The following is a 17,641-nucleotide window of genomic DNA, read 5'->3' on the forward strand; positions in this document are numbered from 1 at the left end:
ATCCCTGGTTGCTGTCAAATCAGCTGAGAGATCCCAACCCCTCAATGCAGCCCTGTGTATTTACCTAATCAGGATCCAGAAATGCAGACAAAACTTTGAGACCAGCCCTGGTAGTTGAGCCCTCTGTTATGCTAAACAAGCACAGGAGGAAGACAGGCCCAACCATCTGCTGGAGACATGCATAAATCGAGATGTGCATAAATCGAGTAGGAGCAGAGAAATACTGGCTGGTGCATAATGCAAAATCTAAGGGCCCATCCTGGGAAAGATCAGAACAGGCTTGTTCCAAGAATGCAGAAAGAGACTCTGTATTCCAATTAGAGAGTTGTTTCTTTGTTTGTTTCCTTTTCCTGAAAAATATCAACTTGGCCCAAAGGCAGCACTGTCTGCTAGATTCCATAGAGAGCCTAGAGCACTGATACTCAAGTATCATTAAATTAGATTTCCTGATTTTCTCCCAACTAGTAAAAGTGATCAATGGCCATACTTTAAAACTGAATTACAATTAGTTTGGGTTTTGAACATCTTATGACACCTCTGTAAACCAAGTTCAGGTCAAGGCAGGATTTCATGAAGTCAGGGTTGGCACTGGCTTTGTATAAAGGATGTGGCCGTGGTACATGATATGATTTCAAAGGGTCAGGAAGAACCTAATGCTCCACATGAATCTTTGCTCCTGCACCTAGATGGGTGATATATTCTGCTGGCAAACTTCATCCCTTCGGCCTAAGATGTTGATTCTTTTCCAAAGGCAACTACCCTTGATGCTGGTCACATTTTGAACTCTCATCAATGATTTATATCTACCTTGACTGAAGGATGAGAACAACTTTTGATAGTGAGTGTGCATGTGTGTGTGCGCGCACATGGGCACGTGTGTGTGTGTAAGGGGTCCACATTAGGTATGGCATGGGGTACTTGAGTAAGCCAGGTCAGGACACAATGAGAGTTCTGGGGGCTCTAAAATGCTAATTTCACCAAATTTATAATCTTAGGGCTCACCCCAAACAGGGTGCTCACACATGCGTTGCAGAGGGTACAATGCTGGATTTGGTCAGGAAGACCTGTGTTTGAATCATGCCTTTGACTCTTACTAGCTATGTGACTTGGTCAAGTTAAGTAATCTCTATAAAATGGGGAAGTGGTACCTACAGTACTTATGCTACAAGGCTGTTGTGCAGTTTAAATAAGATAAGGAATACAAACTAGACTACAAATTTTAAAGCAATAAGCAGCCATAATTATATTATACTTAATGACATTCTAAATTCTCAACACACTGAAAAATATAAGAATAAGATACTATTACTACAAATTATAATAATCTCAGCCATTGCTTTTAGCTCTAAAATTTTCCCAGCAAAACCAGTCAGCAAGCATATAGACCTAACCCACAAAGTCTTCAAAGCTATATCTTGTTTAAAACATTCATGCTGAAGAAGTGCAGAACGTCAGAGCTAGGCGGGATCTAGATCGACATGTACCTGAACAAGAATCCATTTTACAACATACTCTACAAGCACTCAAAACCTTGCTTTTGCAGTCCATTCTCCTTTGGGGAAACCCTAATTGTCAAGAACATTTTACTAACCTTAAACCCAAATCTAACTCTCAATAACTTCTAGCCATAGCTCCTGGTTCTACTCTCTAGGGTCAACATAAAGAGTCTAATTTTAATCCTGTAAGATAGCCCTTTGAGTCCTTGAAATCAGCTATCACGTCTTCTCCCTCTGCTCCCCATCCCCTCAGCCCCATTTCATCCCTGCTCTCAGGCCTTAAAACAATCCATAAGGTAGGAACTTGGCCTTGACCATTCCAGTTACACTCATCTGCACATTCTCAGGGTTATCAACTCCCATCCTCAAAAGTGGTACTCAGAACTGAATAGGGTATTTCAGGTGTGGTCAAATCAGGACAGAGTACAGCGGGATTGTTATCTCCTTCACTCTGGACAACACGACCCTCGGCACAGCCTAAGCTTGCTATAGAGATTCCGACTGCCGTATCATACTATCAACTCATATTGTGCTTGCAAACTACTAATAACAAGAACAATAATATTGGACATTTACACAACCGCTCTTATATTCAATTTACAGATAAGGAAACTGAGGCATAGAATGGGTAAATTACTTGTCTACCGTCACAGAGCTCACAAACACCAGAAGCAAAATTCAAACCCAAGGCTTTCTGACTTCATGTCTCACTCTCAGTCCCCCATAGTACACGTAGATTATTTATAATTTATTAATATTGTTTGAACCTAACTTTATGTGCTTAGAGACTGTTTGCAGCCAGAATGTTGTCCTGACTTCAGTAATTCTCTAGGAATGCTGGAGAGGGCAAAAAGGAATTTAGGGTTCCCCCAGGTCCTAGAGTTACCCAAATATGCTTGTTTTGCGTCCCCACATCTACATCTTGCTCCAGGTCCACCCAAGCTTGTGTTTTGGCTTCACCTAAATCTTAGTGAATGTTTGTATTTATTAATATCCATCTCAAACTACCTTGCTTTCAAGTTGTTCTCTCAGCAAAATTGCTTAACTGTGTACATGTAGTTTGTGTGTGGGTTCCCTACGTGGTAAAATGTAAACCTTCTAGAGCACAGACAACGGGGAGTCACACCTCCCTTCCAGCTTGCTCTCCTCTACCAAATGACCTAATGATTTCTTTCTAAAACTATTCCAGATTTTGGGGTTTGTTCTCACAAACAATATATACCACCACCATGGTTTACTTCATGCAATGAAGTAAATAATTTCCTATTAAATTTCATCTTACCAGATTTAGGCCAGTGTTCTAGCCCACCAATATCTTTCTGAATTGACTAGGTCATCCAGCGTGTTCACTATCTTTCCTAACTTTGCGTCATATGCAAATACAAATTGGATAAGCATACCATCTACAACCCCATCCAAGTCACTACTGAAAATGCTGAGCAGCACAAGGCAAAATACAGGTCCCTCAGGGAATCCACTAGTGACCTTCCTCCAAACTGACATAAATTCATTAATGATATGTATTGGGTCCAGTCATTCGGCGAGCTCTGAATCCACTTACCAGTCTCATAACCTAGCCTACATCTCTTTGTTGTGGCTGTTCAGTTGTTTGAGTCATGTCAAACTCTTTGTGACCCTATCTGGGGTTTTCTTGGCAAAGATCCTGGAGCGGCTTACCATTTCCTTCTCCAGCTCATTTTACAGATGAGAAAACTGAGGCAAACAGGGTTAAATTATTTGTCCAGGGTCACACAGCGAAAAGTGTCTGAGGCCAGATTTGAACTGAGGGTGATGAGTCTTCCTGATTTCAAGCCCAGGGCTCTGTCCACTGTGCCACCTAGCTGCCCTCTTTTAGTTCAAAGTATAGGCTCTTTGAGAAAGAGAGATGAAGTCTCTCCTATACGGGAAGAATCCCTGTAACTCTGTTGTTTGTGGCTATAAAGTCATTTCAATCGACTCTTCATGACCCCATGTGGGGTTTTCTTGGCAAAGATACTGGAAACGTTTGTCATTTTCTTCTTCAGCTCATTTTACAGATGAGCAACTGAGGCAAACAGGACTAAGTGACTTGCCCAGGGTCACATAGCTAACAAGGGTCTGAGGTGAATTTGAATTCAGGAAGCTGAGTCTTCCTGACTCCAGGCCCAGAGCTGTATCCACTGTTCCACCTAGCTGCCTAACCAAAAGGATAGCATAAGACTGCGAGATGCTTGGCTGAAATCTAGGTATAAACTAAATTTATAGCATTCCACTGACGTATCATTGTGCAGCTAGGTGGTGCAGTGGATAGAGCTCTGGGCCTGAAGTCAGGAAGGCTTATCTTGAAAGTCTTTTAAGATGAAATTGGAAGGTGGGAAGAGGCAACAGACAGAACTAGAAAAGATCTTTCTAGTTTTTTTAGGGGGGAAGGCAGGGCAATTGGGGTTAAGTGACTTGCCCAAGATCACACAGCTAGAAAGTGCCAAGAGTCTGAGGTCGATTTTGAACTCAGGTCGTCTTGACTCCAGGACTGGTGCTCTATTCACTGTGCCACCTAGCTGCCCCTATCTTTCTAGTTTTCTACTAAATTTGTTTTCCATTACTGGCAGTGGCGCTCTCACTTTCAGAATTTAATATCATGGTAACTGACATTCAGTATGATGGAGTCAGAACCTACACGGACAAAAGCAAAGATGAGAAGCAGTGGGACCAGTATAAATATATATAGAAAAGGTTCATGTTGGAAGTGACATAAGTTGGAAGGGGGTGAGGGAATGATTCTCAAATATGTAGAGGAGATACCAAATGCCTTGAAAAAAATCACGGTGTAATTACCACCAAAAAGGGAGGGGCTAGAGGGGGGGCACTCAACTGAAGAAATATCAATAATGACTCCCTCCTAAGATGGCTGACTGAATGGAGGCAGAACACCTAGCTCCTAACTACACCCTCCAGAAAAAACCTAAAAATAGTACCAGGATCAATAACGATGAAATACAATGGCAAACTACAAGAAAAGACTTCTTCCACTCCAGAAGAGAAAAAGAAATCAGCCAGAAGGCCACAGACAATAGGGAAGGGGCAGGGGGACCAGCAAAGAAAGCTCCAAAGTAGGCAAACAAGCTGTTAGTTTCCCAGTGGTACCAGGGATCAGCTAGAGACACGGGTATCCTGCAAGGCTCTGTGTCCCAGTTTAGTAAGAAGGGAAGGTTCTCATGAGGAAGCCCATGGGTAGTCAGAAAATCCCAGGGTAGTTGTTGGTGCCAGGAGGTATTAAGGTGCTTGTCACTCCGTACTGAGATGCCACAGAAGGCCCTGAATATCCAGAGATCTGAATCTCAAAGGACATAGGCAAGGGGGGGAGGGAGGTAGAGATCAGCACATGAACCCAAGTGATCCACATTGAGACAGTATGGATTACTACTCTACCCAAAAGGATAGCAGGAGACAGGGCCAGGTCCCGGGTCAAAGTCCCAATTTAGGAACTAAAGCTGAAGAGATCATCCGGTAGAAGACAAAGATCACTATAGGGACTTAGAATCAATCCAAAGATACACAATGATCCAATCTAGTAGGACAGAATTCTATAACAACTGCAATCAGAAACACGAAGGAAAAAGTACATATTCCATAGACTATGAATATCTAGGAGAAATGAAGGTAGATATAAAAAACTGAAATAAAACCTTGAAGGAAAGAAATGGAAGGAGAATAAATAGCTTAGGAAAAAATGTGGTTAATTTTACCCTAGTAATGGACTCCTTGAAAATTAGAATGGACCCAACAGAACTCAACGACTCTATGAGACAGAAAGAAATATAAGGGGAAAAATCAAAAGATTGAAAAACAGAAGAAAATGTAAGAAAATGCTATAAAAACAAGTGATTTAGAAAACATGACAAGGAGATTTAATTTAAAAATCACTGGACTCCCTGAAAACCATGATAAAAAAAGCCTAGACATTATATTTCAAGAAATCATAAATAAAAACTGCCTGGATCTATTAGAATCAAAGGGCAGAAGAAAGTCACCAATAACCTCCGGAAAGAAAATAGGAAAAGTTCCAGAAATGCCATAGCTAAAATCCAAAACTTCCATTTTTTACAAAATGACACAAGTATCCAGAAAGGAGCAGTTCAAGTAACAAAGAATCATGGATCACAAAAGACCTGTAGCTTCTACCACAAATGAGAGATCTCGGAATACAATATTCCAGAAAGAGAGAAAAGCTTACAATCAAAAAAATTTATCTTGAAAAATTAAGTAAAATCCTACGGTGGGAAAAAATGATCTTTAATATAGTGGCCTGCTTTCAAGAACTTCTGTTGAAATTTCTATAGCTGAGTAAGTAATCTAAAATACAAATGCAAGAGTTAAGGGAAATTAGAAAGCTAAGTTTATTGGAACAATTGCAAGAGGCTGTATGATGATCTAGTGCTAATATTCTGATGAGAGAAGAAACAAGAATCCCTTCAAAATCTTAAAAATAAGAAAAAAACAGAGGACCTGGGGGTAGATTAGTTCTTTTCTAAACATTTTAAGTGGGAAAAGGAAGGGAGAATAAAAGTAATGCACTAGTGTAGAAAAGAGAAAGAATGGGATAGAACTTGTTATTTCTCATAATTAGATGCATAAGAAGAAGAGTATAGAAATGTAGAGGAAGGCATTAGTATCAAATAAGCATGACTTCAATCTAAAACAGACAAAGAGGGGCTGAATACAGAGAAAACTAGAAAACTAAATTTATTTGATCAAATGGATGGAGTTGAATGATGATGTGGTGCTAACATTTTATGGGTAGAGGGAGAAGAAACAAATATCTCCTTGGAATCTTAATGTCTTCTAAGGGTATTAAGGGAGTGAAATAAGAAACATAGAGATTCTGGGTAACATAGAAGAATGCATATAGAGAATAGCAAGTGACCAGTTTGGCTGAACCACAGCATATGTGAAGGGAGAATAATATATAAAAAGCTTGAAAAGGTAGGCAGGAACCAAGTAGTGGAGGGCTTTAAATGCCAAACACAGAAGTTTGTCCTAGAGGCAATAGAGAGCCACCGGTGGAACATGCACAGATGTGCTTTAGGAATATCCCTTTGGCAGCTATGTGTAGGATGGATTGGAACAGTGAGACAATGCGGCATAGTGTATAGAGTCAGCCTAGGAATCAGGAACACCTGCATGACAGAAAGACTTGCCATGGGTGAGCTGACTTTGTGGTCATTTTGCTGTTTCATTTTTATAATGCCCCAGCAAAGTGAAGGAGACGTTGATTGTCAAGGAGGGGTGGGCAGAAAGGCTTCAGCATCTCAAGCCAAAAGTAAACTGATTTCTTTTCATCAGTGAAGTACGTTGCAGGACCAGAGTAGGCTTCATCCTTGAATGTCACCAAGTTACCTAAGGAAGTCCTTCTGCAGATAGCAGAACAGTAGTAATAACAGCTAACATTTATATAGCATTTAATATATGCCAGACACTGTGTTGAATGCCTTACAATTATCATATTATTTGATTCTTACAACAACCTTAGGAGGTAGGTGCTATTATTATCCCCATCTTACAGATGAAGAAACTGAGGCAAACAGAGGTTAAGTGACTGGATTCTACACAGGATGATTCTATACAGCCATTAATTTTTTTTTTTGGAGCAGAAAAGGGAAGGTAATTGGGGTTCAGTGACTTGCCCAAGGTCACACAGCTAGTAAGTGTGTCAAGTGTCTGATGCCAGATTTGAACTCAGGTCCTCCTGACTCCAGGGCCAGTGCTCTACTCACTGCGCCACCTAACTGCCCCTAGCCATTAATTTCTTTAGGCCATATTGTCAACCAGGACTTAACTCTGGGGAGGTATAGTAAGGGACATAACTTGATTCTCGTGAGGACCCTCTGAAGAGCAAACAGGTACAAAGAGTTAATTAGATGCCAGTTGGTTCTCACAGGTTGAAAACGGGCTAATTAAAGTGCAAATGCCTACTGAGAATTACTGTAAAGACAGCTATTTTAACATGCAATTTTTATAGCATCCTTTTTTGTGCGTGTGAATTGGGTTATAAAGTACATAGTGTATACCTGGCCAGTTTCTTTTGCTGACATTTAACCCTGTAAATTAGCCTGAGAAAACCTAAGAATGAACTCTATCTGCAAAATCCTAAAGCTTAAGGTGTCAAGTGATGGGTGAGAACAAATGTCCATCCACAGTGTCTATGCAAGACAGTGAACTGGGTCCAGAAACGAATAGAAGAAAGACAGCAAGCTAGATTTTATGTGAAAAATTGCCAGTACTTCCAATAACTCTCAAGATATTCCTAGAAAAAAAACTTTTAAAAATACTATAATTCTTCTGGAGATACTATAGGGCTATAAATCCTAGAATACCATAATTTCCAAAGAATCAAACCTGCAGGTCATGCAAAGGACAATGGAGAGATAAATACCAAGTGCAAACAGGATGTAACTTATTATCAATGAATTACTCACTAGAATAAGCATAGAAGATATGAAAGAGATGTATGATTGGAAAAGGAGATGGGCCAATCATGGAACAAGAATAAGGAATAAGCGGGGACCTAAAATGGTACCAATGTTATGGCAAGAGAACTATAAAAAGACAGCCACTGTATTAGGTAGACCCTTCGCTCTGAAGGGCTTACAAGAATCAAATGGAGAGGGGGGTTTGAATGGGCTAGAAGGCACAATGGTGAAGGGAACATGTTCATTAATGAGATCAGAGATGCACTGAAGCACTGAAGAATTTTGCCAGCAATTGAAATTAAGTTTATTGAAGTATATTGTGCAGACTCCACTTTGTTCTCTTTTAAAAATCAATTTATTTGCCCTTCTCTAGTCCAGTGGCACCTTTCCTATTCTCCCTTCAGAGATAATTGAAAATGGCTTAGAGTTTATATCTGTTACTTCTTTCAGTATCATGGGACATGGTCTGTCTGGAACAGGTGACTTGAACTCATGAATGGTGGAGAGTTATACTCTTACTTATCTTGAGTTTCAACTCTACATTAGCCATTTTTTGTGCTCTGCTTTCCTGGCCAAACATTATACCTCTTGCCAAAAAAAAGTAAAAAAAAAAGAGTTGAGTACCTTTGTCCTCTCTTTCTTGTCACTGTCCATTATTACTGTACCATCCACCCCAAGCAGTGGTCTTTCTTGAAGGTATAAGAAATTAAAATGTAAAGCACAAGCTTTTACAGGCAGGGCCTAGGCTGGTATCTTCCAGTGTTTCCTGCATTGAAAACAGCAAGGTTCACCTGGTAGCAGATATCCTGACTACTGGGCCACAAATCTTTATTTTTTCCCCTTGATTTTTAAAAATTGGAACTTTTTGTTTTTATATTGCATTCCTTTTGTACTCCATTCCACTCCTTTTCCTTCTATCCAGAAAGCCTTCCCTTATAACAAAGATTTTAAAAGAAAGTCAATAACTACTAGGCCTATATTCCCAAAGAGATAAAAAAGGACTCATAGGCACAAAAATATTTATCATATCTTTTTTGTAGTAGCAAAGAACTGGAAACTAATGGGTTGCCCACCAATTTATGGAGGGTTAAACAAATTATGGTATATGAATATAATAGAATAGTATTGTACCATAAGAAATGATGAAGGTTTTAGTGAAACCTAAGAATTATGTATGAATTAATTAGTATGAATTAATATAGAGTGAAGTGAAAAGAAGGAAAAGATTAACCAAACTCTCACCATAAGAGTACTAGGACTTGGGAAGGCCATTAATACCAACCCCGGGTACAAGAAATGGACAGGTGTCAAGAGGACAACCTTGTACCCTTCAAGTGAAGGGGCAGTACCCTAAAACTCATGAGGCAATGGAATAAGCTGCAAATTCCCCATGGCAAAAAGCCCTTACTTCCACAACAATTTTTATCCCCCAGTGTGGCCGGAGAACTCTGCCAATAAGAAAATGTCTCATTTGTATCTATCTTTAGCCTTTGGCAGAAGTGCAAACAATTAGTTTTTTCATTTAAAATGTGTTTTTCTCTTGTCTTGCAGCAAATGCCAAACTGTTGCTGGCCAATTGGGAGACATGGCAAAATCAACATGTATCAAATCTATGTCCCTCTGAGGGAGAATAGAAGGCTAGTGTTTTCCAACGGATAACACATAGCCAGGCAGATGTACCCCTCTCTGAGAGAGTACAAATACTCTGTACCAGCTAATTTGCATTCTTGCAATCTTGGGGAGGTTAGCATGTAACCTACAGGTCTGTAAGCCCTTCATAAGGGATTTCTTTTGATTCTCTGGAGGAGAGCAAACTGATTCCTATGTAACAATCTACTTTCACCATCCCTGCACAAAGAAAGGATTATACAGAGAGTGGTTAAGAAAGGAAGCTCTGCTGCCACCACTCAGATGCTGAGGCTTTTGTATTGTAAATTTGACCAAGAGTAAAGGAGAAGAAAATTATACCAGTAAAGATGGTTTTCCCAAACCTCCATCTACACTGTTATTAAGATCTACTGTAGTCCCAGAGAAATAAGCAATGATGGTAACTTCCGTGTGCTCTCACTTGAGGGGGGAGGAATGCAATTAGACTGTATTAACTGGAAGAAATGTCCAGTCCTGCGTGTTTGTAGAGGATTACTTCGAAAGACCCTCACCAAACAAAGGACAGGTACTAAAATTCCTGACCCTGCTAGGCCCCCAGATGAGCCAGGAATTAAAGCAGATAATTGCCCAGCCTGCTTCACTTCTGAAGAGGCAGCTCAGAATAAACCTCCCAACAACAAATGACTGATTGAAGCCACCCTAAACTGTGTCTAGTTAGCATTCAACATCAACTCGGAATGGACACTGCTATATTAATTGGCACAAAATTTCAGAACTGATGCAAAAAGAGGCCAAGTCTTTATTCCAATAGAGAACACCTAAAACACATGCGGATAGAGGAAAAGATGGTCTGAGACATAATATTACTCAGACACTAAAGAGGGAAGACATCTGACATAGGGGAAAGTGGAATTTTATAGTTGACTCCAGAGCTCCCAGGCTAACTTAGGAGAATGAGAAGGGTAGGGCAAATAAAGAAATCAAAAAGTGCCATCAAACCTTTAAAATTTGCGTTAATGCTTCATAAAGTATTTTCACATCTGTTCTGATCAGAGCTTCTTCATAGCCCTGTGAGGTAGGTAAGTCCAGTCATTATCCCCATTTTGCAAGGGAATGAAATTTGGTTCAGAGATATTAAGTAACTTACAAGAAATAGCAAAGTTAGGATTGGAACTCAGGGCTCCAGACTCCAATGGTAGTACTTTATGATACCGCCTCTGATAACTGCCTCTCTCTACTGATGGGGGAATGTTGATGTTAAACCTGGAGAAAAGACTGGAAGGTGAGTGGGAAGTGGGGGGAATGTATGACAGTTGTTTTCAAGAATTTGAAATGTCATGTGGAAAAGGACGTGATTGATATGTTTGGTCCCAAAGGATAGAATCAGGAGCCACAGGTAGAAGCTATAAAAAGGCAAATTTAAACCAAATATTAGAGAAAACTTTCTAACAAATAGAACTCTAAGTGGAATGAACTGACACAGGTAGTAGATAACCCCTTAATAGAGGTCTTCAAGCAGAGGCTGAATGACTGCAAGTAGGCAGTTACAAGTCTGTTTTCAGGTAGGGAATATACTGAATGGCCATTGAGATTCTCTGAAATTCACTCGCCTCTCACCTTTAAACTAGGCTGGCAATTTCCTTCCGCTTATTTTGGAAATCAAGTCACCTGAAACATCCAATAAAAGTCCAAGGCAATACCTACCCAGCATTTAAATTGTTTAATATAGTCAATTCTACTGTCAAATACCAAGACTATCCCTTCCCATATTCATAGAAATGGAGGAGAGAAGGATAGGCATATGCTGTAAGTCAGTAGCTGGGATCTGTTCTGGGCCTAGCAGCCAAACTAGCTGATCTAGTCATTGAACCAATGAAGCTTCTCACTATTCAATTCAGTGGGAGGAAAAGGCCAACTGGAGATCTGGCTGTATTCATCAGTGATTTCACAGAATTGATCCGTCATTTTCTCAAAACTATCTCTGCCATAACCTTGTGCAGACAGTCTAAAGCTCGTGCTGTCCAGCACGAAGAAAAGACCTCAGATAAGAATTAAGATACAGGCAGAGTTAGTCTTAGCATCCCCTGCCCTCAACTCTTTACCCAGACCCTGCTTTCATGCTGTCCTCCAAATACCCAGGGCTGCCTTTTCTGGTCAAGACTTCAGGCCCCAGCCCCAGCCTCCGCCCCCTATTCAACCAGGGCTCAACCATCTGGCCTATTGAAATGTCCCTGTCCTGTACTTAATTCCCTCAGGGTTAGGATCTGTGCCTTCCCAGGTGACAGGCCATCTGATACTCTAACCAGGAATGGGCTCTAGGGAGACACCCCCCCTCCCCTGCCTAGGCAACAGGTAATACTTTAGTAAGGTTCTTCTGGAGACTACCCTCTCCTCCTTTGTTAGCTAATCCAAAGGAGTGGGAGTTTCTGGTCAGTTATGGGGGAATGGCTTCATCATGGCAGGCTGAGGCAGGGCAGGAAAGAGAGACCAGAATTCAGGGGCAGGTGAGGCCCTGTACTGCCCTTTCAAAGCACTGCAGAGGCAGCCACTCACTATATTCCACTATACAAAGGGCTAGTCCAGGCCATATGTTCCATTCCGTACATGGGTGCACACTGGTTGCTGTTGTTCCATCACCAGCAGATCCTTTGCATTTTGCATTATGGCCTGTAGGTTTTCTTAGCCTAATTTACATAGTATAGGAGCTGGGCCAAATGTCAGCAAAATAAACTGGCCAGGTATATATTATGTACTTTATAACCCAATTCACACACAAAAAAGGATACTAATTGCATGTTAAAGTAGCTGTCTTTACAGTAATTTTCAGTATGCATCTACACTTTAATCAGCCCATTTAATCAGTCTCTGAGGACCAACTGGCATCTAATTAATTGTTTGTACCTGTTTGCTCTTCAAAGGGTCCTCAGGAGAATCAAATTATGTCCCTTACTATACCTCCCCAGAGTTGGTTGACAGACCTGGTTGACAGTATGGCCTGCATGAGGACTTCCTTAGGTTACTTAGTGACATTCAAGGATGAAGCCTACTCTGGCCCTTCAGTCCCTGAAAATAAATTACATTTTTGTTGGCTTGAGGTGCTGAAGCCTTTCTGCCCACCCCTCCCTGACAATCAATGTCTCCTTCATTTTGCTGAGGCATTATAAAAATGAAACAGCAAAATGACCACAAAGTCAGCTCACCCATGGCAAGTCTTTCTTGTCATGCAGGTTTTCCTGATTCCTAGACTGACTCTATACACTATGCCACACTGTCTCACTGTTCCAATCCATCCTACACATAGCTGCCAAAGGGATATTCCTAAAGCACGTCTGTGCATGTTCCACCAGTGGCTCTCTATTGCCTCTAGGACAAACTTCTGTGTTTGGCACTTACAGCCCTCCATAAATAAGATCAGGGGTGAAGCAAGGATGCCCATTAACACCACCATTATTTAATATTGTTCTAGAAATGCTGGCCATAGCAGTAAGACAAGAAAAAGAAATTAAACGAATTAGAATAGGTAGTGAGGAAACAAAGCTATCACTCTTTGCAGATGATACTACGGTGTGCTTAGAGAATCATCTAAAAAACTAGCTGAAATAATAAATTCAGCAAAAGTGCAGGATATAAAATATACTCAAATAAATCATCAGCATTGCCAACAAAACCCAGCAGTGAGAGATAGAAAGAGAAATTCCATTTAAAAAACTGAAAACAATATAAAATATTTGGGAGTTTACCTGCCAAGACAAATCCAGGAATTATATGAACACAATTACAAAACACTTTTCATACAAATAAAGTCACATCTAAACATCTAGCGAAGTATGTATTACTCATGGGTAGATAGGTTGAGCCAATATAATAAAAATGACAATTCTACCAAAATTAATTCACATCTTCAGTGCCATACCAATCAAAGTACCAACAAACTATTTTGTAGAGCTAGAAAAAAGAATAACAAAATTCACCTGGAAGAACTAAAGGTCAAGAAGATGGAGGGAATCAATCAAAAATGTTAAGGAAGGTGGCTTAGCAGTACCAGATCTCAAACTGCATATTATCACAAAGCAGTAACCATCAAAACAATCTGGCACTTACTAGAAGTAGCAAATGACCATGGCAATCTAGTGTCTGATAAACCCAAAGATCCAAGATTTTGGGAAAAGAACTCACAAGAGTGACTAAAATTTCTGGGAAAATGGAAAGCAGTTTGGCAGAGACTATAGACTAACATCTCATACTGTATATCAAGGTAAGGTCAAAATGGGTACATGATTTAGACATAAAGGGTGACATGATAAGTAAATTATGGGAGCATGGAATATTTTACTTGTCAGATTTCTGGATAAGGGAAGAATTTATGACCAAACAAAATAGAGAGCATTACATAAAATGGATAATTTTGATAACATCAAATTTAAAAAGTTTTGCACAAACCAAACCAATGCAGCCAAGATTAGAAGAAAAGCAGGAAAGCAGGAAAAAAAATTTACACAAAGTTTCTCTGATAAAGGCCTCATTTCTCAAATATATAGAGAACTGAGTCAAAATTATAAGAATACAAGTCATTCTGCAATTGATAAATGATCAAAGAATATGAACAGGCAGTTTTCAGATGAAGAAATCAATGCTATCTATAGTCATATGAAAAAATACTCTAAATCACCATTGATTAGAGAAATGAAAATTAAAACAACTCTGAGGTACCAGCTCACACCTATCAGATTGGCTAACGTGACAGAAAAGGAAAAAGACAAATGTTGGAGGGGATGTGGGAAAATTGGGACACTAATTCACTATTGGTGGACTTGTGAACTGATCCAACCATTCTGGAGAGCAATTTAGAACTATGCCCAAAGGGCTATAAAACTGTCATGCCCTTTGATCCAGCAACACTATTACCACATCTGTATGCCAAAGAGATCAAAGAAAAACGAAAAAGGACTTAATATGTACAAAAATATTTATAGCAGCTGTTTTTGTGGTGGTGAAGAATTGGACATTGAGGAAATGCCCATCAGTTAGGGAATGGCTAAACATTGCATATGACTGTGATCAAATACTATTGTACTATAGAATATGACGAGCAGGCTAATTTCAGAAAAACCTGGAAAGACTTATATGACCTGATGCAAAGTGAAGTGAGCAGAACCACGAGAACACTGGACATAGTAACAGCAACACTGTTTTATGATCAGCTGTGAGTGATTTAGCTATTCTCAGCAATACAATGATCCAAAATAATTCTGAAGGACTTATGATGAAAAATGCTACGCACCTCCAGAGAAAGAACTGATGGAATCTGAAAACAGCTTAATATATACTTTTTTTCTTTGTTATTCTTGGGGTTTTTTTGGTCTGCATTTTCTTTTGCAACATGGCTAATATGGAAATATGTTTTTCATGACTGCACATATATAATCTATAGCAAATTTCTTGTCTTCTCAAGGAAGGGAGAAGGGAGGAACGGAGGGAGAGAACTCAAAACTTTCTTTAAAAGAATATTAAAAATTTTTGTTTACATGTAATTGAGGGGAAAAATAAAGATTACATGTAAAAAAATGTCTTCCACAATCTAGTTCCTCCTTACCTTTTCAAGCTTTTTATATATTATTCCCCTTTCACATACTCTATGATTCAACCAAACTGGTCTACTTGCTATCCTCTGTACACATTCCATTTCTCATCCCTGTGTCTTCTTACAGGCAGTATCTTGTGCCTGGAATGCTATTCCTGCTCCCTTCTTATATGCAATACCTACCTTCTAAGCCTATTTCCAATACCACCTCCAACAGGAAGTCTTTCCTAACCCCTCCCCCCACAACTGTTAGTGCTCACCAGACGTTATTTTGTAGATATTTTATATAAACTTAAGTGTGTATGAATTGTATTCCCCACAGAATGTAAGCTCTTTGAGGACTGCGTTGTTTTTTTGGCTTTGTATCCCCAGCACCTGGCGTGGTGCACACAGAGTAGTTGCTCAAACACCAAGCATCTGTATGGTAATCTATTCCTTACTCTGAGGCCAGCTGTCTAGCTACTCTGCCAAACTGCTTGCCCTTAATACTATGATTGAATATGGCCAATAACAGTATCTGATATTTCTCTGGCACTTTAAGGATTATAAAGTGCTTTACAAACATTATCTCATTTGAGCCTCACAACATTATAAGGTAGGAACTAAAGGTATTCTTATCCCCAGCAGGGCACCGAGTAAAATATAAACTCCTTGAAGGGAGAGGTTGTCTTTATTTTTCTTTGCATCCCCGAGTACAATGTTCAGCACATATCAGGTGCTTAACACATACTTGTTAAATCAAACAGAAGTGATTTGCCCTTAGTTGCACTGTTAGGAAGTGTAGGAGGATTATCTGGACCCTTCTCAGTAGGCTATACTGCCTCTCATATAAAATCATGCTTTAGAAGTGGAGAAAGAAACACTGAAATGGTCATTTAGGATCAGAAAAAGAAGCACTATGGTAATGTACCAAGAATGAGAGAGAACAGATGGACAATGAAACTGGTTGCCCACTGATGCCTAGAAAAGCACAGATAAGCACAGGACTTTCACAGAAAAATAACTCCTTTTGAAATCTGACATATGGTTGGTGACTGTATATGTTGATGAAGTATCAGAGGTCACTACCTTTTTTCTAGAAACAAAAAAGCATTGGACACGGAGACATCAAATGAGATCTATACTGCAATGATCGTCTGTCACATCTACTTTTATGGCAGTGGTTCTCACACATTTTTGGTCTATTTCACCAAGCAAACTGTTCTGCAGGGTTATTCACCCATTTAGGTTAAAAGCTATTTCAACTTAAAATCTCATAGACTATTATTACTTTTCATAAGGTGCTAACACCACTAAAATGTGGACAGTAGCAGGTTGGGGATGAAAGGCAAGGACCTAAGACCATGTAATCAAATGTATATCAAAAGCCTGAGGCCTAGCAGAGAATTTTTTAGGATGTAAGCACAGACACCCACTTTTCTCTAGGTTTTTGGGACACTACTTTCCTGGTTTTCCTCCTACCTATCTGGCTGCTCCTTCTCAGTCTCCTTTGCTGGATCCTCCTCTAGATCACACCCACTAACTATAGGCATCCCTTGGGGTCCTGTTCTGGTTCCTCTTCTCTTCTCCCTCTATACTACTTCACTTAGTGAGATCATCAGCTCCTATGGATTTAATTAACATCTCTATGCTGATCATTCTTAAATCTACCTATCCTGCTCCAATCTCCCTCTTGACCTCCAATCTCACATCTCCGATTTCCTACTGGACATTTTTACTTTTATTCCTCACTGTGCCTAGCACAGTGCTACCTGCTTAGTTTTACCTAGTAAATACTTAACTGAACAAATGATTTGGGGGTGAAACTGAGCAAGATGGGTGGTTATTACACTCTCATTTAGCCCACTGAAACTTATTGACAATGCCTTGCCCCAAAGGATAGGAATAAGTAACTTCTTCAGTCTTCTAGGAATGGCAGCTACAAACTGATGTGGTAACCGTCCTTCAGCTTTGTTCCTGATCCTATCTGGGTGAGAATCAGTCAAAGCTAGGTATCATTTATGTCTTATGTGATAGGTAGCATGGATAATGAAGAGAATGCCAGACTTGGAGTCACAGAAGTCCTAGGTTAAAGTCTCAACTTTAACTGTTAGCTCTGTGACTTGAGCAAGTCACTTGATGTGATATCAATTAAGTTGGGACTTTCTTACTGTTTTAAAATGATTAATTAAGTGTCTTTGATTGAGTCTTACTAGGTGCTAAGCCTATGTGGGTGTGAATTGGTAACTAAGGTGGGGCTCCAGGTGGCGCCAGTGAAGGGAGGTGCTAACACCAGAGTCTAAGTTCTGGTTGCTCAGATGACGTCTGATGACGTCTTAAACTGCATAAAAAGGGAAGACAGAGCTATTTGTTCAGGGCTCTCACTCTTGGTGTGGCGCTGATACGGAGACTCCGGGCAGCTATAGCTAAGAGCCCTCCAACTCGTAACCCAGATGTTGGGATTTTGTTAAACTCTGGTAACTATGTATTGGGATTTGAATCAGACAAGGTCTGTCTGTTGATGTTTG

Source organism: Trichosurus vulpecula, chromosome X, assembly GCF_011100635.1.
Source record: "Trichosurus vulpecula isolate mTriVul1 chromosome X, mTriVul1.pri, whole genome shotgun sequence".
NCBI classification, from domain to species: Eukaryota; Metazoa; Chordata; class Mammalia; order Diprotodontia; family Phalangeridae; genus Trichosurus; species Trichosurus vulpecula.